Here is a 22030-nt window from a genome sequence, read left to right as displayed (position 1 = left end):
TCCTTACTTAGTCAGTTCCCCAAGGACTTGTCAAGTGTGTTTGACAACAAGCGCTTTGTAATAAGCATATATAGGAAATCGAATTCATGCAGTGATTTAGAAGGTATTGTTGATTGGATATGGTGGATTTGCCAGGTCTAGTCATTTTTCATTTGTCACGGTTGATATCGGTATCCTACAATTTAGTTTATTATAAAAAAAAAAGGCAGATGAAGACCATGGTGCACTGTTACAGCGGTGCTCAACCTTATCAGGGGCCCCAAGCCAAGTCTTGTATGTGCATGTCTATAAAGACCGTAGGCACAGGCTGTTACGAGCCACCTACTGAGCCACTCTTTACTGTTACACTACATAGATGGAAACTCATCTAGAAAAGTTTCCCTTTACAGGTAAATAAACATATTTGATTGAGTCAAAAGGAAGGAAACTTTAAATCTTAATTATTAATATATTCGTTCCATGGCTCCTAGAAGCTTCTTCCTTTCTCGCTTTTTAAATTAAAAATTGTCACACAGCAGGCGGTCCCTGCACTTCTTACCTCTTGGATGGGAGCCTGAAACTGAATTATATACAAAGAGTTCACAAAATGCACCTGTGACAGAAGGAAGTATGTCTTTATCTAGTGTGATGCAAAAATCCATGTACTTCCATAAAAAAATGAAAAATTTATTTAGATGTGATATTATTATTACTACCTACTGAAAGATGGCTGCCGGACACATAGTAGATGGTAGGTATGTATCACAGAGGTGGATATCCTCTGTGATGTAAACCTGGAATAATGCTCTAGTACACATAGTACTAAGAGGGGTTAATCGACAATGACAGGTCTGAGTTGATTGTGAGCAGCTGAAGAGTTAGTCTGGACAGTTGCTCACTATATCTCCACCTGGGTGTGGTTCACATTGTAAAATGGGACCTGTTTGTCTCACAGATGTCTGTGTGTGGAGGTGTGCAGACCTCCAGGATTGTGTGTCTTTGCTCAGGGCTAAACAGCTGGACTCTAATTCTAAGTGGGCGAACCCGCACTATTGTATGGACTTTTTACTTTATGTTTCACTTTCTGCTGGATAAGGGATGTATTTAAGTTCTCCTGTGATGCGGTTTATGAAGAGTAAAATAAACCAGCAGGACTTTTTAAATAGAAACGGTTCTTATGATACCTCCTTCCGCTCCCAAGTGAGTAGCATTGTTATACTATATATAACATATTAACGTAACAAATTGAAGAACAACAAAGTTTCCTTGCTTTATTGCACATACAGCAAAAAAACGTTGTTGTTCTTTACTTTGTGCCATATAAAGTGTTTCACTGATGGACACAGATAGAAGAGGCCCCTGTGCAAGAACAATATATGGGCCCTTTGCAGTCCAATAGCTCATAATGCATCATTCCAACTGTTTTGGAGCTGAAAATGGGTCCCCTTACATCTTAGACCCCTGTGCGGCACAGGTTGCCCCAATGATTTATCCGCCTCTGAAATGTCATATGAAGAGAACCCTTAACTTTATGGCCAGTTAGGGCATAGGGGGTGTCCAAAGCTCTGGAATCCCCTCCATGAGTCAGAGATCTGCTCTAAATGGACTGTTCCCATTCTGGTGGATCAACCTCGCTATGTATTAGGGCTTGTGAAGATGACTGTATAACCTGCACAAGTGCTATCTGTCATTTTGCACACATATAATTTTTTCCTCGGACCGAGTGGTCCAAGGAAAAATATTTCAGCATGCACAATTTGCCATCGATAACGGATCGCACTCGCCAATTCATGTCCATGAGTCCGTAGAAAACATTGGATCGCACTCAGATAACATCTGAGTAATCGTCCGATTTTCACGGATGGAGAAACTTTTATTTTTCCTCTCCAACTCCGAGAAAATGAGCAAGTAATCATATTATCATACAGCCTAAAGCTACAATAAAAAAGCTTCTGTCTTAGGATCCTGGATCAAGCAGCCATTTATATATGTTATCTCTATGAGGAATTCTGGTTGCCGGTTGTTATGCACACGCCCGGACTGACTGGCGTGTGCGGGTGTTGTGGTTCCACTGAACCATGGACCGGAGAGTGCCTGGAGGGGCGTGACTAAGTATCTGGCCGATCCGACCAAGGTGGCACGACGGCATACGACGCCAGTGCACCAGGGAGAAACCGGGCAGAGGGACTAGGTGCTACTCCAGGTCAAACTCCGGACACGGGGGTTGACCCACACTGGTATTACTGGAACAGGCAGGTTAGACTGGCACAGACTGGTGGATGTAAGCAAACACGGCAGGTATGTGACGCGCCCCCTGGGCCAGTGTTGTTTGGGGGATACCCGGAGCTGGATCAGATGGGGGTTGTAGTCTCCGAGTGGCGGTGACCCGGTCCGTGCCCAGGGTGTCAAGCTCAGTGTGTGGCAGTCCTACAGATGTTACTGGATGTTCTTTAGTGTCGACTACGCCACCCGTTGATTTGCGGTCACTACGGCCGCCGCTGCAGCAGGGTCCGCTGAGGCTGGTGGTGTGTGTGCAGCTCAGGTAGTATAACCCCCAACGGGAGGGGTATAGCCTCAGGGGGTCAGTTGCAGAGGATGGTGGTTGTAGAGGTGCAGTGAAGATGGTAATGAAACTCAGAGTCGGGCTGTGCAGTTCAGGGTTTTTACTTACTGCTTTTGTGTTGGTCACTCCGGCCTTGAGTGACCGCCCGAGCCGTGCTGCGTCCACCAGGTCCTGGACTCGGCCAACCCCCAGGTGATTCTGGAGCGTGTTCCTGAGCTCCCTTTCTGACTTGTCCTTCTCTCTGGCCTTCCCCACCAGGGATCCACCTAAGTCCGGCTCCCTCGGGCCTCTTGTTGGTAAAACCCTTGTCTCTGGGTTCCCTGACCCTATTCTTGGTTTGCCTTCCGGGTGGATTTAGTGGGTGGTCGTAGCAGATCCTGCCCACGACCTCCGGTCTCTGGCTAAGGATTAGTGCCCTCCACCAGCTTGGGATCCGGTACCCTTGTGCCAACTCTTCACCCTCTGGTCTAATTTTGGGTTCTTGGAGTTCCCTCTTCTCCCCCTCTGGGTCCTTCTTTTCTCCTCTCTCTCACTCTCTTGGCCTTGGAGCTGGCTGAGCTGCTCTGCTTGTCTGACCAAACCTCTACAAAAGACCCTGTTCTAAGATGGTTCCCACCTTATATACTCCCTCTATGTGTGAGCTCAGGTGACCAGCACCCAATGAGCTCCTAGCATTACCCAGACTGCTCCCCCTATCTGCCCCTACACTACTGGGATGTTCCACCCCCCTCCCACTCCAGCCAGGGACAGACGCTGTCGTAGCTGCACATTTCTCTAGTGGGAGTACCATTGGTCTGTCCCCCGGAAATGGGATGTATGTAGTGCATGCAGCCTACTGAGCTCAGTTCCACACTCCATCCTTACCCGGGAGTGGAATACCACACCTCTGGCTTGAGGTGTAATACCCCTGTAGCAGCCGAATCCTCAGGGTGCTACATATGCAGATGGGTGGATACAGGCGAATATGCAGGCAGGGAGGTACTGGCCGAAATGATGGGCTGGAGCACAGAGAGGTTAAAACCCAGTACAGACTGGGTCACAGAACCGCAGATGCGGTAGACAACCACAGCAGAGAGGGAACGCCCGAAGCGGTGGGCAAGAACAGAGCAGGACGGGGCTGCAGGAGCAGCGAGCACAAGCAGGGCAGGACAGGACTGCCGGAGCAGCAGGCAGAAGCAGGGCAGGGCGGAAACCGCAGAAGCAGTAAGCAAGATAAGAGCAGAGCAGAAACCGCAGGAGCGGCAAGCAAGGCAAGAGCAGAGTGAAAACCGCAAGAGCGGCAAGCTAAGCAGGAGCAGAGCGGACACCGCAGAGCGGTAAACAAGGCAGGAGCAGAGCAGAAACCGCAAGAGCGGCAAGCTAAGCAGGAGCAGAGCGGACACTGCAGAGCGGTAAACAAGGCAAGGGGATAGGACTCTGTTCCCAAAGAACAGACGGAGAAGGAAAGGCAGAACCAGAAGCACGCACAGTACTTACATAGAAGTAGCGAGCGTACACTAAATTCACAACAGAGGTACAGAGACGACGAGAAGGAATTTAGGAGCGGGTTCAGACTCTGCAGAAGGACGCAGAAAACAGACATAGAGGGAAAAGGGAGACAAGGTTAAAGTAGAAACGAGGCACAGACAACAGGGAACAGAGGAACAGGAACAGAGACAGCAAGGCAGGAACACAAACAGGACTCTGTTCAGACGGGAACAGATACCGCAAGGCAGGGACACAAACAGGACTCTGTTCAGACGGGAACAGATACCACAAGGCAGAGACACAAACAGGACTCTGTTCAGACGGGAACAGATACCGCAAGGCACAGACAGGCAGATCTAGGAATACGGCCCCTAGAAGGCGAAAGAACAGGCAAGAAGCGTGTTCACAAGAACAGACCACAGTTCAGACACAGAACTGGAAAACAGGCAGGAAAACAGGATAGGACCTGGCATGTCAGAGACAAAAAGCCAACTGACAAGAAACAATGCTCAGGTGCCATCTTGAGGAAGAAGGTGGTATAAATACCCAAAGATGGACAGCAATAGGCTGAAGGTGCAACAGGGGCGTGTCCGCAGCAGGTACAAGAAACAGGAAGTTCAGCGGGCGTCGCCCTATGCAGCCAAAGTGGAGCAGAGCAGAGCACAAGGAAAGAAGCCAGACCAGGAAGCTGGGCGGGAGATGAAGTTTGCGATCTTGCATGATGAGAGATGGAACACCATGCAAGAACGCCGCCAGGTATGCTACACCGGTCACTTTGACACTGTCTTTTCTTTCTTCAGAAACCAGTAAAATACAACATGCTTGACTGTTTCTTTCCCCAAAGATGGAGGCTAGAGCGGAGGTACATCCGCCCCTTTAAAACCCCTTTAAAACATGAAAGGGAATGTGTCATCAGGTTGTCGCCCTGATTCCAGCAATGTGTCACTTACTGGGCTGATTGCTGCAGTTTAGATAACATCACTGTTTACCTTCTTTAAGTCTCTGAATGCTGAGCTCTGTATAACTCCGCCCACTGCCAATCAGTGGAGGTGGTGGTGGGGTTAGACAGGGCTCATGAATATAGAGGATTACATAGCAGCAAGTTTACGTTTTTTTTAAGGATAATCGCCTACTGCTAAAACAGTGATTTTATCGAAACTAGAGTAAAAAAAAACCCATACATTGTCCTGGTGTAACAAAAAAACTAGAGACAGAGTTTGTTTAAAATCAATGTCTTGTCCAGGCCTGGAATCAACCACCATGCATGTAATTCTTCACTGGATATTTTCTTGGATAACAATGACATATTAGACCAAAAAAACACTCTCTTGAGCGAGTAGTATCCTATAATCATTGGTGGTGTCATCTGGATGGGCTACCCACTACAAAGTCAGAAGACAAAATTGGTGACTAGCAAGGTTTCTAAATGCAGGAAACATGTAATAATAAATAGTAGGAAGGGTCCAGGGCAGAATTTCACATTGTGAACTTTCCTTTAATGTGTGAATGCTGCCAACCAGAAGTCGGAGCTGCAGACTTAGAGCAATCATACTTTTCTGGTGGCCATGGCCAGGTCCATGGAACAGCTTAACAAGGACCTCAACAAGGCAAGATTTTAGCTACTTTCATCATTCTGGGCCTGACTATGATCAAAGTAAATTAAAATATTGCAGTTATTTATTCTTTTGATATCATCAGTCTTATTACCAGTAAACATTAAATAGTTTTTTTCATTTTCTTTCTTTTTCATTCTCGTTTGCAGCTCACTGACTCATATTTTTCATATATGTTTGGTGCTCTGACTCCTTCTATAGCTTCCCAGGATAGCACTATGTATTACACTTTACTATTCAGTAATGTAAATTGTGGCGCTGACTGCAAAATGTTAGTACCTCCCACGTTACTGTTAGTACCTTCTAACCACAACTTAATGCAATGAGTTGGCAATGTCTGGTTTTAATATCTTTTGTGACAAGCTCCAATGGTCTTGGTGTGGCAACGGCCTCCTTTACCTTTAGGGACTGGTCATAAATATGACTGCTAAGCCCCCTGTAGGGATATCATTGGCAGCACATGTAAGGAGATTGTCATATTTCCCATGTTCCCCCTTGAATAACAGTGTTAATATAATGTGGAATGTGAATTGTGCTATGTGTTAATGCAGTTAATGATGTGTGTTGTTTGTCAGGAGGCAAAGCAAGAGTTAATGATTGGGACCAGCCCAGATTTAGAGGGGCGAATCTGACGAGAAAGAGACAGTTTCCTGTCAGAAGTCAGAACGTTAGAAAGGGCCCATAGTGTATAGTAAGAGGACCTAAGGTCTAATGTGAGCAGTGTCGCATGACGTCGGTGACCCTAACGAGAGAGGAGACAGAGACAGAGTATAGCGAGATCCTAGCGGAGAGAAAGAGAGAGAAGAGACCGAAAGAACTGAGAGATCTATTGGAGACTGGTCCTGGGTCAGGATGCCTAGCAGTATGGCCCAGAGTTTATAAGTCACAGAGGTAATGGGCTTAGAGGGGACAGAGTACGTAAGATGAAGAGTGTGCCCTGAGCGGAAGTTTGAGAGTGTCAGAGACAGAAGAGATAAGTACCGGCCATACTGGCAATATAGTTTCCTAGAGGGGAAAGAAGACGCAGAACCACGGGTTGAGAATAGGATTCTTGCTAGCCGGGTTGTAGTACTGAGCTGGATTGTGGTGAACTGTAAAGGAACGTTGAAGATGGAGGACAAGGAAGTAAAGAGGAAGGAATTGATATTGGGTGTGGAAAATGCTTTGCATTGTAAAGGGAAACGTTCATTAAGATGTGTACCCGCTATCTTCTATATATAATCCTCGCCAATTTATCGCTCAGTAAAAAGTTTATTTTTGACTGGTGGTATCCCTTATTGAACTGTCAAACATCTGGTCCTGGTCAACCCAAGTCATCAGTTACATGAGGCCTCCAGGGGCGTAGCACCTACATACCACAATGCTACACACCCAGCCTGGACCCCCACCTTCATGTAACATGTCGGGGCGTAAGAGACGAGTACCTCACCCACAGCTACCGCCCCGCGCCATGTTACACACCTATACAACTGTATTGAGACCTACTGTACCTCTGTATTCCACTGGTGTGATACAGAAACACTACTTACGAAAGAGAATATCTACAAAGTACCCTGCCATATTTAAAAGCATGGAGTCCATGTAGCACAAGGACTTTCCTTCCTCCTTACAAAAGTTTCCTAATCATATCCCATAACATGTATGTTGAAATTGAATGAACCTGGAAGGGACAGAAAGCACAATAGGGTCTTATCTGGGTAAAAGGTGTGGAAATAAAACACATTAGCTTCCTCACTTTGTAAGGTTGTGTGCACACAACCACTAAGAGAGTTTTAGGCTACTGCAGACCCACGAGAAGGAAATCAGAAGTGCTGGAATGGTGTGGGTTCACCTGCTCTGCCGACCGTAGATGGTAAGAAAGAACCGGAGTCCGAAAGTAAGATGTTTCGGTTTATTACTCAACGCGTTTCGGAGTTTCAAACTCCTTCATCATGACAAAACCACGGTAATGAACATAGTAGATGGCATACAATTATATATAGACATGTGGTTCAAATTAGGGCGGCAAAGCACTGGACCCAAAAAGTCATATAACCAGGAATGACATCTAGCCTAAAGGAAGCTATTTGAATGAGTTTTTCTCATTCAAATCACTTCCTTCAGGTTAGATGTCTATGTATACTTTTATGCCATATACTATGTTCATTACCGTGGTTTTGTCCTGATGAAGGAGTTTGAAACTCCGAAACACGTTGACCAATAAAGTGCAACATCTGACTTTCGGACTCCCGTCCTTTCTTACCATCTATGGTCGGCAGCGCAGGTGAACCTACACCATTCCAGCACTTCTGATAACATGTATGTTGGACAGTCATGACTGTCATGTCCAGCACATAATGTGAGGGGCGTAAACTACAGTCATGTCCAGGTTACACTTGCATTTTTATACCTACTGAATGCCTTGTCCTTATTTAATGCTGAGGAAGCTGCATTTTAGCAAAGTCTGTATGTAGATACCCTTCGGCTAGTCTATAGTCACTTGACATATCTCTAGACAGTTCCCTACCCACCATATAACAGTATAACAGCAGTAGCATCCCAAACATATGTACTAAGTAAAGATGAGCTAATTTATTTGTGTGGAATTTAATTCTCTTCAAAATTTATTAAAATTCTTATTTTCCAGAAAACAGATTTTTTTTTTATTTGCTTTGCTCGATTTCAGCTATATGTCAGCCAGCTGCGGCTGCCATTTTGCTGTATTGTAGAGGGTTGTGAAAAAGTGAAAAAAAAAATCACCTGTACCCGCCACCCCTGTAGCCTGTCTGTAACTTTTTCTTTTTGCCTTCCCCGGTTGCATGCATGTTCTTTGGTCTTCTTCATTCTGGGCCAGGACTTCTGGGTCACCCAGGCGTCTAACATCCCCGAGGTGCATCCCTAGAGGCGCTGATTAGACCTTGGGTGACGTAAAGAAGTGCGCCGTGACGGCATGGCATGACGGAACATCCGGGGCCTGGTTGAGCCGGAAATGCTGACCCAAACTATAGAAGACAAGACAGTGGGCTGTGAGGACAGTGGGATAGGTCAGTGGTGAGGTACTGTAAGTATTCTATTATTTTTTGTTACATTTTTTACAACCTATATCTATTATGCTCTCGGGTCTGGAAAGACCCCAGAGTACAATAACGAACATTCAATTTGCGGCAAATAACTTTGATGCAACTCGAATTTCCGTGTAAAATTTAGTGAATTCAATTTGATCATCTCTAGTACTAAGTAATCAGGAACTAACCTTCTGATTGATTATGATTGCTTTCCCTCAGAGAACAATCCATAGTAGAAGCCTCAAAGCCCTTATTTCGCCAGAGTTGGTCTCTGGATTCTAAGCTTTTCTCACTAAGAATCCCCGAAAGGCCATTCATACTCATGTATAATTTTCCATATGCATGTAAAGGTATGGACATGCTGCTCACTTTCCCCCCTGAAGACAAGTTTTATTGCCGCATTGTTAGGTGAATTGTGCCCTGTGCCTTTTTGTGAATATCGTGTAATGTGATGAGTGTTAATGGTATTGTGGTGTAATGTACATAGTATAGTGTGTTAGTATATGTTGTGACAGAGTCACTGATGTGTCACTCAGGGTGTGGCTGAGCATGGTTTAAATGTTCAGTCCTGTTTTTTTTTCTGTGTTGTGGTCTGGAGAGGCAAGGTCTCCACACTGGGAAAGCTTCAGCTCAGGACGGAGCTGAAGGCTGGGATTACACCCTGTGTGGGTGTACTCCCCATACATATGGACTGTGATATCGTTTATCTTTTGTTTTGTCGTTTTGCCAGTAAGGCCATGTCTATTTTTGCTGCAGTTATGCCACATAATAAAGCCTGCCTGAGTCTACTTCCGGAAGCGGCCGAGCAAATCGTCTTACCACAGTTGGTGTGAGAGTGCGAGCACGATTCCAGAAACACATGTACCTGCCACAGAGATCAGTGGATGTCCTGGGTAAAGGCCGCCAGCCAGCCAGAGGTGTCCGGCAGCATGGAGGAGCTCCTCAAGCACTTGCTTCAAAGCCAACAACAGCAACATCAACTGCACTTGCAGAACCAGCAGAGCCTACAATAGCAGCACTGGTAGGTTCTACAGCAGCAACGGGAGCAGCAGTTGCAGAGCCAACAAGCACAGCAAGAGACCAATAAACTCCTGATGCAGCAGATTCAGCAGCAACAAAGGCAGATGGAACTTCTAGCGGGGGAAGTTCGCAGCAGAAAGGCCTCCCCTCCCCCAACTCCAGGTGATGTCTCATACGTCCGGAAGGCAGTAAGGCATGCGTTGCAAAAGATGACCCCAGGGGATGATGTTGAGGCATTTCTAACTGTGTTTGAAAGGGTAGCAGAGCGGGAAAAACTGTGTCACTCGGTGTGGCTGAGCATGGTTTAAATGTTCAGTCCTGTTTTTTTTCTGTGTTGTGGTCTGGAGAGGCAAAGTCTCCAGACTGGGAAAACTTCAGCTCAGGACGGAGCTGAAGGCTGGAATTACACCCTGTGTGGGCGTATTCCCTATACATATGGACTGTACTATAGTTTATCTTTTGTTTTGTCGTTTTGCCAGTAAGGCCGTGTTTATTTTTGCTGGAGTTGCAAGGCTTTATGCCATATAATAAAGCCTGCAGAGAAAACCCGGTTCCTGAGTCTACTTCCGGAAGCGACCGAGCGAGTTGTCTTATCACAATGTGTAGGTGACTATACGAACAGTTAGAGTTAATGGTTGGGACTAGCCCATAATAGGAGGGTCTAGTGTAAGGAAAAGTGACTGTTTCCTGATAGAAACTTAGATAAGGCCTGGAGTGCACAGAGAGAGGATGGAGTGTCCAAAGTGTATAGTGCTGCATTTGAGGGTGACCCTGAATGAGAGGAGACTCAACAGGAGGGATAGCCAGATCCTGAGGATAAATGATAGAGAGACAGAGTGGCCTTCCGGAGACGCGTCCTAGGAGAGGACACTTATCCACAAGACCCTGAGGTTGTAACGCAGAAGATAATTGCGTAAACATGACTGAGTATCTGGGACTAGTGGGAGCATAGCAGGTGTTCCAGGGCGCCAGCAGTCTGAAAAATGACGCAAAACCGCAGAGCAAGTAGAAGACACTTTCTAATCAAGACTGTAGCATTAAAGCTCGGTTGTGGTGAAGAATGGAGAATCTGTGGCCATAGAATGCCCTGAAGTAAACTACTGAGGAAGGATAATGTGTGGAAAATGCTTCAAACTGTAAATGAAACATCCATAAGACTTTATACCCATTATCCCTTGTATTTAACCTTTATTAAGTTGCAGTTAAATAAATAATTTATTTTTGAATGGTGGTCTCTCTCATTGAACTGTGAAACATCTGGTCGTGGCAAACCAGCAACATTGGTTACATGCGACCTGCACGGGCGTAAGGCCCTCACAGTACAAGTCCACACACCCAACTAGGACCTCCACTTTTATGTAATGTGACGGAGCGCTGGAGACGAGTGCTTTGCCCACGACTACTGCCCGATGCCACGTTAAATATGGAGAAGACATCTGGCCTATTTACTAAAGTATTTCTGACGCGCCCCCTGGGCCGTAGGGATACCCAGAGCCGGGCCTTGTAGATGCTGGGGGGTTGTAGTCACCGTGGCGGTGACCCGGTCCATGACGCAGGGCGGTCAAACCAGTGGCAGTCTATTTGTGTGAGGTTAATGTCCGACTACGCCACCTGTGGAACGCGGTTATTGGGAACCGCCGCTGCGGAGCAGGCCGCTGAAGCTGATGGTGTGTGCAGCAAGGTGATGTAACTCCCCACAGGTTGAGTGTAGCTTCAGGGCAGCGTGTATGGATGATGATGGTTGTAGTGCGATGTATCAGTAATGACAACACAGAGTCTTTGCAGTGCAGTACCAGGGTCTTTACTCACGGTTATCAACTTCCAAGTTACAGACGTGCAAGCAACTTCCCACGTCGTGCTGTGCGTACTCAGTAAGGGGTTCAGTCCACCCTCAGATATCTCCAGAGCACTTATCAGGACCCCATTCTGTGTACCTTCCTCTGGCCTCTTCCTGTACCTCACACCCAGCGCCACTTCTATCCGGTACCCTCGGGCCTTAGCGGGCGACGTATGTTCCGTCCCCTGGTCCTATGTGGACACCTTCTTAGGGCCACTGGTGTGGATTATGGTTGCAGCACGTTAGACACTGTAACCGCCGGTTTCTAGCTGAGCCTTCAATGTTTCTCCACTAGTTGAGGGATCTGGTTCCCTATTCTGGCCTGACCCCTCTACCTCCTGGTAGCAGCGGGCGTACGGGTGGCCTTCTGCACGGCCCGTACCCCTAGGGTCCCTTCTCTCCTTGTTCCTGGAGCCATCCTGCTCCCTCTTCTCTCTCTCCCTGGCTCAGGCCTCCTGACTAGGCCCGTCCGTGGAGCAGAGCTCATACAGAGCCTCTGCTCCCTGACTCCTCCTCAGTCTATCTGACTGGAACTCACTACTTCTGACAGATGAACCAAGATGGTTCCTTCCTATTATACCTCTTACCACTGTGCTCCCAGGATCTACGTCCTCCACCCATCCACTACATAGTTCCCCCTCTCTAAGTGGATCCTCCCCACTCCAGCCAGGGATCAGGGACAGTTGTGCTCTCCCTTAGGAGCATTGTCGCCCTGTCGACCGGAAATGTGGTGTAGTGAATGCAGTGTTATGGTCCTGAGCCATACTCCTTCCTTACCTGAGAGTGAGATACCACACCTCTGGGTAAGATGCAATACGTCTCTGGCGACCGAACCCTCAGGGGCGCCACATTTCCTTTTGCATTCCCACCTGTTAACCCTAACTGAATGATTTTTCAGATGTCTGCTGCTGGAAAATCTTATGAATTAGAAATTATTTGGCCAGATCTGGTTTACCTTTGTTCTGCAGCTGTTGTTATAATTAGCTTTCAGCTATTGAAAACTTAGATTTCCAAAGAGAGAAGAAAAGACTTCAGCATTTGTGAATGTCCTCATGTCACGACCGCCAGCGCTTTACTCATTTATATCCCAGCTTTAAGTAGTGGTTTGACCTGAGGTGTCCATCTCTCCTTGACCAAAGTGGCCATGATGAGTTCTTGGACATATTTTAATGCTTACATAAAAGGCTGTTCATTTGTTTCTGCATCAAAACAGACAGTGTTTCTTAAGAGCGGGAGGAAAGAAGAGAAAATAAAACCCAGCTAAATTGGCCTAAGATGTGGTTTCCTAGCAACACCAGTTGTCTCTATGACTTTCCCTACTGTCTCGCCTTTGAGATGCGCTCCTCCAGCTAATAACCAATACCCTGAACATGGCATCCCACTGACGTCGTGTTTTAGAACATTACAAGAATACAGGAATGAAGCACCTGCAAAAGTCACGCAAACTATCACCCGGGCATTTCAGACTGGTCATAATTGTTATGCTCGAAGCTCAGTACAGACATCCAAATGAAAACTCATTACAGAGCTTATTGAATACGACAATGTAAAGTGCTCAGCCTTGCCGTCATCCGAGCCATCCATCAGATGTGTGTTTTATCATTGTTATAAAGCAAATCTGATACAGCCATTATAGAGCACGGGCTGCAGCAATTTACTCAATTTCATGAAATAATTCTATTCTACACAATGGCGGTGGCAGAACGTGTGCGATACTGGATCCTTATATATACATGTATATATAGAAGCTCTACAGTACAGATAACCTGCTGACAATGCCCAAGAGACACAAGGAAATAACTCCCACACGGTATGCTGATGCCGATTCTAACTAGTGTGGTACAAACCTTACAAATTGGCCATTCGGACCTAATTAGCATTGCTTCCAACAACTCATATCCATATGCCATATAACGTCACAAAAAAAAATACAATTTTTTACATTAACATTTTAATTTCTTAAATACTGATATTTACTATAAGGGCTCATGTACATAGCCATATTTTTGATTCGAGTGCGATTCGACAAAACTCACTTGGACCAGAGTTATACTATGGGGCCGTGCACAAGTTCAATTTTTTCTTTCTGGGGGAAAAAAATCACGGCATGCCAGAGTTTGATCCAATATTCGGATCGGCCATGCAAGTCAATGATTCCATGGAAAACATCGGACTGCATCTCGGATGACATCTGATTGGAGTTTGATTTCCGCGAACTGACAGAATTGAGAAGATGGAGAAACTTTTTCATCCATCTTCTCCTCATCCGAAAGAATCAGATCATACTATGATCACACTGATCAGAGTGTCATTTGCATAATTAACCCAATTCTCTCGGATGAGAGAATACATGGTCTTCTTCACCTGGCCTAATGGGTGAAGATCTATCTCTAGCTATTATGAGATTTCCATCATCTTGGTAAGATGGGTGGAATAGCACAAACTTTCATTTCAGTGTAGCAGTTTTAGTTAAAAATTGGGCACAACCACTGGGTTTTTTTTATGGCAAAGCAATTAATCACAGAATAAAAATGAACCATTTTTGCCACTAACTAAACTTATTGCAGCATTCTAAGTGGCAAGATGTTACTCTTATGTCTCACCTGGTCGGTTCTCGAAACCCTCGATCTGGAGTAGCAGTTTTAATGCAGCATGAACGCATGATGTGGGTACAGTGAGACAGTTTAGTTGGAATTACGAAGACTGTAGAAACTGGATGTAGACTGGAGATGCAGAGCAGAAGTGGCAGAGCAGAATACACTGTGTTCTGAATTATTAGGCAAATGAGTATTTTGATCACATGATACTTTTTATACATGTTGTCCTACTCCAAGCTGCATAGGCTTGAGAGCCAACTACCAATTAAGTAAATCTGGTGATGTGCTTCTCTGTAATGAGGAGGGGTGTTGACTAATGACATCAACACCCTATATAAGGTGTGCTTAATTATTAGGCAACTTCCTTTCCTTTGGCAAAATAGGTCAGAAGAGAGTTTTGACGGGCTCTGAAAAGTCCAAAATTGTGAGATGTCTTGCAGAGGGATGCAGCAGTCTTGAAATTTCCAAACTTTTGAAGCGTGATCACCGAACAATTAAGCGTTTCATGGAAAATAGCCAACAAGGTCGCAAGAAGCGTGTTGGCCAAAAAGGCACAAAATAACTGCCCATGAATTGAGGAAAATGAAGCGTGAAGCTGCCAAGATGCCATTCGCCACCAGTTTTGCCATATTTCAGAGCTGCAACGTTACTGGAGTATCATAAAGCACAAGGTGTGCAATACTCAGGGACATGACCAAGGTAAGGAAGGCTGAAAAACGACTACCTTTGAACAAGAAACATAAGATAAAACTTCAAGAATGGTTCAAGAAATATCTTAAGACTGATTTTTCAAAGATTTTATGGACTGATGAAATGAGAGTGACTCTTGATGGGCCAGAGGCTGAATCAGTAAAGGGCAGAGAGCTCCACTCCGACTCAGAAGCCAGCAAGGTGGAGGTGGGGTACTGGTATGAGCTGGTATCATCAAAGATGAACTTGTGGGACCTTTTCAGGTTGAGGATGGAGTGAAGCTCAACTCCCAGACCTACTGCCAGTTTCTGGAAGACAACTTCTTCAAGCAGTGATACAGGAAGAAGTCAGTATCATTCAAGAAAAACATGATTTTCATGCAGGACAATGCGCCATCACATGCATCCAACTACTCCACAGCGTGGCTGGCCAGTAAAGGTCTAAAAGAAGAAAAAATAATGACATGGGCCCCTTGTTCACCTGATCTGAACTCCATAGAGAACCTATGGTCCATCATAAAATGTGAGATCTACAGGGAGGGAAAACAGTACACCTCTCGGAACAGTGTCTGGGAGGCTGTGGTGGCTGCTGCACGCAATGTTGATCGAAAACAGATCAATCGACTGACAGAATCTATGGATGGAAGGCTGTTGAGTGTCATCATAAAGAAAGGTGGCTATATTGATCACTAATTATTTTGTTTTTTGTTTTTGCATGTCAGAAATGTTTATTTCTAAATTTTGTGCACTGATATTGGTTTACCTGGTGAAAATAAACAAGTGAAATGGGATTATATTTGTTTTTTATTAAGTTGCCTAATAATTCGGGACAGTAATAGTTACCTGCACAAACAGATATCCTCCTAAGATAGCCAAATCTAAAAAAAACCCACTCCAACTTCCAAAAATATTAAGCTTGGATATTTATGAGTCTTTTGGGTTGATTGAGAACATAGTTGTTGATCAATAATAAAAATAATCCTCTAAAATACAACTTGCCTAATAATTCTGAACACAGTGTAGATCAGGAGGCTCACTGAAGCGATGTAGCAAAATTCAGTGATGAAGCAGAGTTCAGCATGTCAGGAGGAACACTGTAGCAATGAAGCAGATCCCAGCAAATAAAAAAGCTGTGTAGGATAGTGTTTTTGCTCACCTGGTGAGGTGGATGCTAAAAGTCCAAGGTCCGGTTGGGCATGGCCACAGGCATCAGTGCAGCAGGCAGGTGAGGCACGCGGGAAATGGGCAGTAGAAGCACTGGAAGCCGCAGGCAGACAGGAAACCAGGAAGCAGGTAGCAGAGATACTGGAGGCCGGAGGCAGACAGGAGACCAGGCAGCAGGTAGCAGAGATACTGGAGGCCGGAGGCAGACAGGAGACCAGGAAGCAGATAGCAGAGGTACTGGAGGCTGGAGGCAGACAGGAGACCAGGAAGCAGGTAGCAGAGATACTGGAGGCCAGAGGCAGACAGGAGACCAGGAAGCAGGTAGCAGAGATACTGGAGGCCGGAGGCAGACAGGAGATCAGGAAGCAGATAGCAGAGGTACTGGAGCCTGGAGGCAGACAGGAGACCAGGAAGCAGATAGCAGAAATACTGGAGGTGCTCCATAATGTTCTCTGTTAAATCCCGCTGTCAATCTCTGATAGCAGCAATTAACACATGCTGGCAGGAGGTCACGTCATTCCATGCTCCAATTGGCATGCATGCATGGCGGGGCGCCGATAGGTTGTCATGACAGCCGAGGGTCTGTTCATGACCCCCGTGTCTGTCATTATGATTCTCCTGTGAAAGCTAGCCCATTGCTGGTGTTCATAAACGATTGAGATTTTCTCTGTACATAGCTGTGGTGATGCACTGCTATGTAAAGTAATGACTGCCTTCTGGACATCTGTCAAGTCAGCAGTCTTCCCCATGAATGTGGAGCCTACTGAAACAGACTAAGGGACCTTTTTAAATGCTTAGGAAGCCTTTGCTGGTGTTTTTGGTTAATTATTCTAATTTACTGAGATAATGACTTTTGTGTTTATATTGGCTGTAAGCCATAATCATCAAGATTAACAGAAATAAATACTTTTTGTATTGAAGAACTGAAATAAATTAACTTTTTGATGATATTCTAATTTAGTGAGATGCACATGTAGTAGAAGCGACCAGTCGATCGTAGTTTCAAGTTCCCGAAGTGGACTAAAAAACTGTAAGAATGAAAAAAGTGAAAAAAAACTTTTTTAAAAAATGAGAAAATAAAAAAAGCATGTTCAAATCAACCCTCTTTTGCCCTATGGGGCTATGTGCCCAGGATGCAGAAATGCTCAGGATTTTTTCCTGAGCGTTTCTGCATCTCCCTGGCAGAAAAAAACGCATGCGGATTGTACATGCGGATTGTACATGTGTTTTCCTGCCAGGGACATGCGGATGTGAAGCGTTCTTCACTTGCATTTCGGCATGCGGGTTATCAAGCGCTTTCCAAGCGATTTTAGCATCACTTGGAAAGTACTTGTCAACTTGGTCACACTATATAAATCCATGCAACCAGCATGGATTTATATAGTGTGACCCGAGAGAATGGTAGAAAATAAAATTAAATCTATACTTACCTTCTGATGGCCCCCGCAGTCTTGCGTCCCTCTGTCCTGGCTGCCGGCAGATCGCGGTACACTGAAGGACCTGCCGACGTCAGCATTGCGTGACCCGTCACATGACTATGACGTCACCACAGGTCCTTCAGTCTATTGCGAACTGCCGGCATGTGAGGAGGAGCGCATCGGGGGCCATCAGAAGGTAAGTATATATTTATTTTTTATTTTATTATTTTTTTACAGGTCCTATGGTACCCGGGTCCGGAGGAGAGTCTCCTGTCCTCCACACCCGGGTACCATCCGCACATTAGAACGCATAGAATGCGCATCTACATATACAGTGATGCGTAATCCATGCGGTCTAATGCAAGTCAATGGCGGCAAAAACGCCGCGCTTCCGCAAAATAATTGGTAATGCTGCGCTTTTTTCCGCAATGATAATTCGCAGCGGAAATTTCCGCAGCATATGCACAGCACATGCGGATTATCATTAGGGAACATGGCAGGCCTTCTACCAAGCATTTTTTAAGCGTTTCTGCAGCATTTTTGCCGCTGCGGAAACGCTTAAAAAACGCATCGTGGGCACACAGCCTTAGAAATAAAGGAAAAACAAACTAAAAATACACATATTTGGTATCCTGGTGTTTGTAAAGTCTAACCTATCAAAATATAAAGTAAATGAATCAATTGATAAATGGCAAAAAAAAATCAAAACACCAGAATTACGTTTTTTTTGGCCACTGCAACATTGCAATAAAATGCAATAAGCGGCAATCCAAACATCGTATCTACCCTAAAATGGTATCAGTAAAAACATCAGCTCAGGGTGCAAAAAATAAGCCTCGAACGAGCCCCAGATTCTGCAAAACATCATGGGCCTCGGAAAATGTCGACAAAAGCAAAAATTATTATTTTTTTTTTTACAAATTTACGAATTTTTTGTCACTACTTAAATGAAAAAAACTTTACATGTTTGGTATCTGTGTACTTGTAATGACCCGGAGAATCATATTGCCCGCTCAGTTTTACTATATAGTGAACATGGTAAATAAAAAAAACCCTAAAATTATGGAATTGCACTTTTTTTGCAATTTCAACGCATTTGGGACTTTTTTTCTCATTTTCCAGTACACTATGTGGTTGAATGAATGGTGTCAATCAAATGTACAACTCATATACAACTCATCCCGCAAACATCAACAACTCATACGGCTATGTTCATGGAAAAATGAAAAAAAAGTTATAGGCTTGAAAAAAGGGGAGCAAAAAATGGAAAATCGTCATGTCATGAAGGGGTTAAAGGCAATTTTGCTACTTAATATGAGAGTAGCAGAATGTAGAGACAGAGACCCTGATTCCAGTGAGTTTTTCAGCAGAAGATTATCACTAGAGGACTAGTAAATTAGTAAATGAACATCAGCAAGTCCTGAGACATCTTTTTTTCAGTTAATACTTAGTTACATTTTTAACAATTCAGTTTTTGAAGTCTACATAAAAAGTTGAGTAGCTTAACAAAAACTTTTCTGTTTATGAACCAATTTCAACTTATTTCATGTCATTTGGTTCATTGTGTATAGCGGCTTTCAAAGCTCTGCTGGTTGCATGTGGAAACTATTTTCTGTTGTCAATGCAATAAAAAGAAAATAATCTCATAACAAAAAGAAAAATTATAAAAGAAAAAAAATAGTTTTTTTTTCCTTTACCCCGAGCAAAGCTTTAGTTGGTGCATGTCTTGGTGAATGACTAAATGTGACCACCCACTGATGCCCGTGTAGAGTAAGGATATAACAGAAAGGGTGGATTTTGTCATGCATTTCTTACCATGGAATACATTAGTATTATGGAGATAATAGTCCTAGCCTCTATATTGTAGAGTCTGTACTGTAACAAGGAGCAAATATACAGAGTGAAAAGACTTTAAAGAGAACTTCTCATGTCAAAAACGCTAATAACTTACAGATATGAGGTCAATTTGCAGGCTAATAGCATTCTAAAGCTGTACTGAAAGTCCGGCTACTGGGAGGAAATGAACTTTTTTCCTCCTTGTAGCCTCCGGCTTTCAGTCATAGAGGTGTGGCTTCAGTCACAGCTCAGTACATAGCTGTAACCACACCCAAGCACTGACTGACAGCAGTCAGTGCATCAGTGCAAAACCGGCTAACAGTCAGTGCTGGGATGTGGTACCAGTCGGCACTCGCTATGTATGGAACAGTGACTGAAGCTGCACCGGAAGCGCCTCTATGACTGAAAGCCGGAGGCTGCCGGGAGGAATAAAGTTAATTTCCTACCAGTAGCCCGGTTTTCAGTGCAGGAGCCGCACAACTTTACAACTCTATTAGCCTACAGATTAACCCCATATCTATAAGTTAATAGTGCTTGGAGATACGACAGGTTCCTTTTAAATAGTGTCGCTAAAGAAAACATATATTCAATTTTTTTACATTCTTGACTCCAATTTTCATGCAAAGAAAATTTTATAGAAAAATATATTGAAATTGTTACTGATAGGATATTATTGGCATTACTGCCAAATTCTAACAAAACCTTGGTACAATAAGAAATGTTAATTTCTGTTATATATTTGACCAGGCTCATATTTGCCAGTAGGCACCGAAAATTCTTTGCGGAGGAAGCGGGCTGCATTCATTCATTCATTTCAGATGCGAATACAAATGAACTTCTCAACAAGCCACCACTTTCGGCTTGGAGGCGCCCCAACGTGCAGCAGCTATAAGAGGATGCCCATTAGATAGCTTTTATCTGATATTTTTTGTCATGGAGTCATCTTAAATAATGTCTGATGACACTTTAAATAATTTTATATGAGCACTGTATAATTTATTGTATGTTAGCACTGTTGCTTTGAAGCGCTGGGGTCCTGGGTTGAAATCCCACCAAGGACAACATCTGTAAGGGGTTTGTATGTTCTCCGTGTTTGTGTGGGTTTCCTCCGGGTTTTTCGGTTTCTGCCCACCCTCCAAAGACATACTGATAGGGGATCTAGATTATAAGCCCCAATGGGGACAGCAATGATAATGAGTGTAAAGCGCTGCGGAATATGATGGCGCTATATAATCAAAGCATAATTCTAACAATAAAACTGGATTGTTTCATTATAAATGCATTCCATGGCAAAATGAATGTTAGGATGTTTTGATTAATTACTATTGTAATTATAGCCTTTTCATAATTACGCCGCTATAATAAAGTAGATTCATGCTTTAAACATATAAAAACAGAAATGGTAGGGAATACTAGTAGGAATTAAGTAAACAAATGCTAAAGAAATCTCTCTAAAGAACAAAGGCAGTGTAACCTGGCAGACAACTTGATATTTTATCCAGCACCGCAGCCTATTGTCTGTCTTTCTCAACCCTTGAGCAAAAGGAAATTTAAGAATGCGTCCCAAACACACCCTTATAAAATGACTTTGTGATGGGGCAACGACCCTTTTCACCCTTGGAACGCTTCCAATTACTAAAACTTTTAATGCTATACTTTTTTTTTTATTTCCCTACTAACTGAATGTAAAACTGAATCTTGCATATTGGAAAATAAATAGTCTATGCAGAATGGAATCACAAGGCAAGCACAACAGTATAAGGTCACGTGTAGAAAGGGTTAACTAAATTAAACAATTTTAAATAAAAAAGAGGTGTTGATGTGCTCCTGGCCATGGCAGACCTTCCACACTTCTCTGTAACAGGTTATGCATCAATAGAATCAGATGTATTACACATGTATTTCATTGTAATACCTGTTATTATGCTACAAGTTGGAATATAAAGCGGTAAGTTGTGTCAATATGTTTTATTTTCCACCTGTTATATGAATAAGAAAAATATTTCATTTATGTTTATTTAAATTTCTGACATTTTAACTCCGGACAATATTAGATTGAATGAACATGAGCAGCAAAAAGGACCATTAATAAGCATTATTGTGTCCTGAGGTTAAAAGGTTGCCATTAGTGATGAGCAAGCATACTCGCAAATACTCGGTACTCGCCCGAGCATCTCAGTACTCGAGATGCTCGGCGCTCGCCAAGTTCTTGCAAGATGCTCGGGCGGATGCTCGGGTCCCCTCCCTGCATGTTTGGCGCTCTTTAGAGAGCCAATCAACATGCAGGGATTGCTTGCCACTCACTGTAATGCCGGAGCCATGGTGGTTGTGACATCACAGTGATTGGCTGGCCGCACAGCGTCATCAGGTCAATATCAGACCTGGCGCCACTGTGCTCGTCATAGTCACTCTGGAATCAGACAGTGTAGGGAGAGCTGCTGCTGTGTCAGGGAGAGATTTGCTTGTTTCAAGTTAGTGTAAGTGTTCCAAACTAAATTAGAGACACATATCCATCTCAACAAACAGTCCTTCTGAGGACTAATCCATCTGCAGAGATATCAGGCAGGCAGTGTATGTAGGCAGGCAGGCAGGGTATATAGCAGACTGCAGTGCGCATAGCACAAGAGGCTCCATTCCAGTTCTGTCTTCTGCTGCTGTTAGATATTTCTAGAAATAAGCCCAGGTCTCAGGGGCCAGGAATAATTTTTTTGGGATCTTAATCCTCATTATTTGCTTAAAAAGCAATCCAGAGAGCACCGTTTTTCTGCTCCATTTGCTTGTCGGCACTGCAGAATACAGCCAG

General features: G+C 44.2%; 1 long non-coding RNA gene across 2 annotated transcripts in view; it reads left to right on the top strand.

Moving 5' to 3' along the window:
- LOC141152920 (uncharacterized) overlaps positions 1-22030 on the top strand; it is a 737638-nt gene that overhangs the window by 210523 nt on the left and 505085 nt on the right. The window lies entirely within an intron of this gene.

This window comes from Phyllobates terribilis, unplaced genomic scaffold, assembly GCF_046119375.1.
Source record: "Phyllobates terribilis strain yellow unplaced genomic scaffold, ASM4611937v1 Scaffold_7__3_contigs__length_470593459, whole genome shotgun sequence".
NCBI lineage: Eukaryota > Metazoa > Chordata > Amphibia > Anura > Dendrobatidae > Phyllobates > Phyllobates terribilis.
The sequence above is the reverse complement of the archived record's forward strand: the minus strand, read 5'-3'. Positions and strand labels throughout refer to the sequence as shown.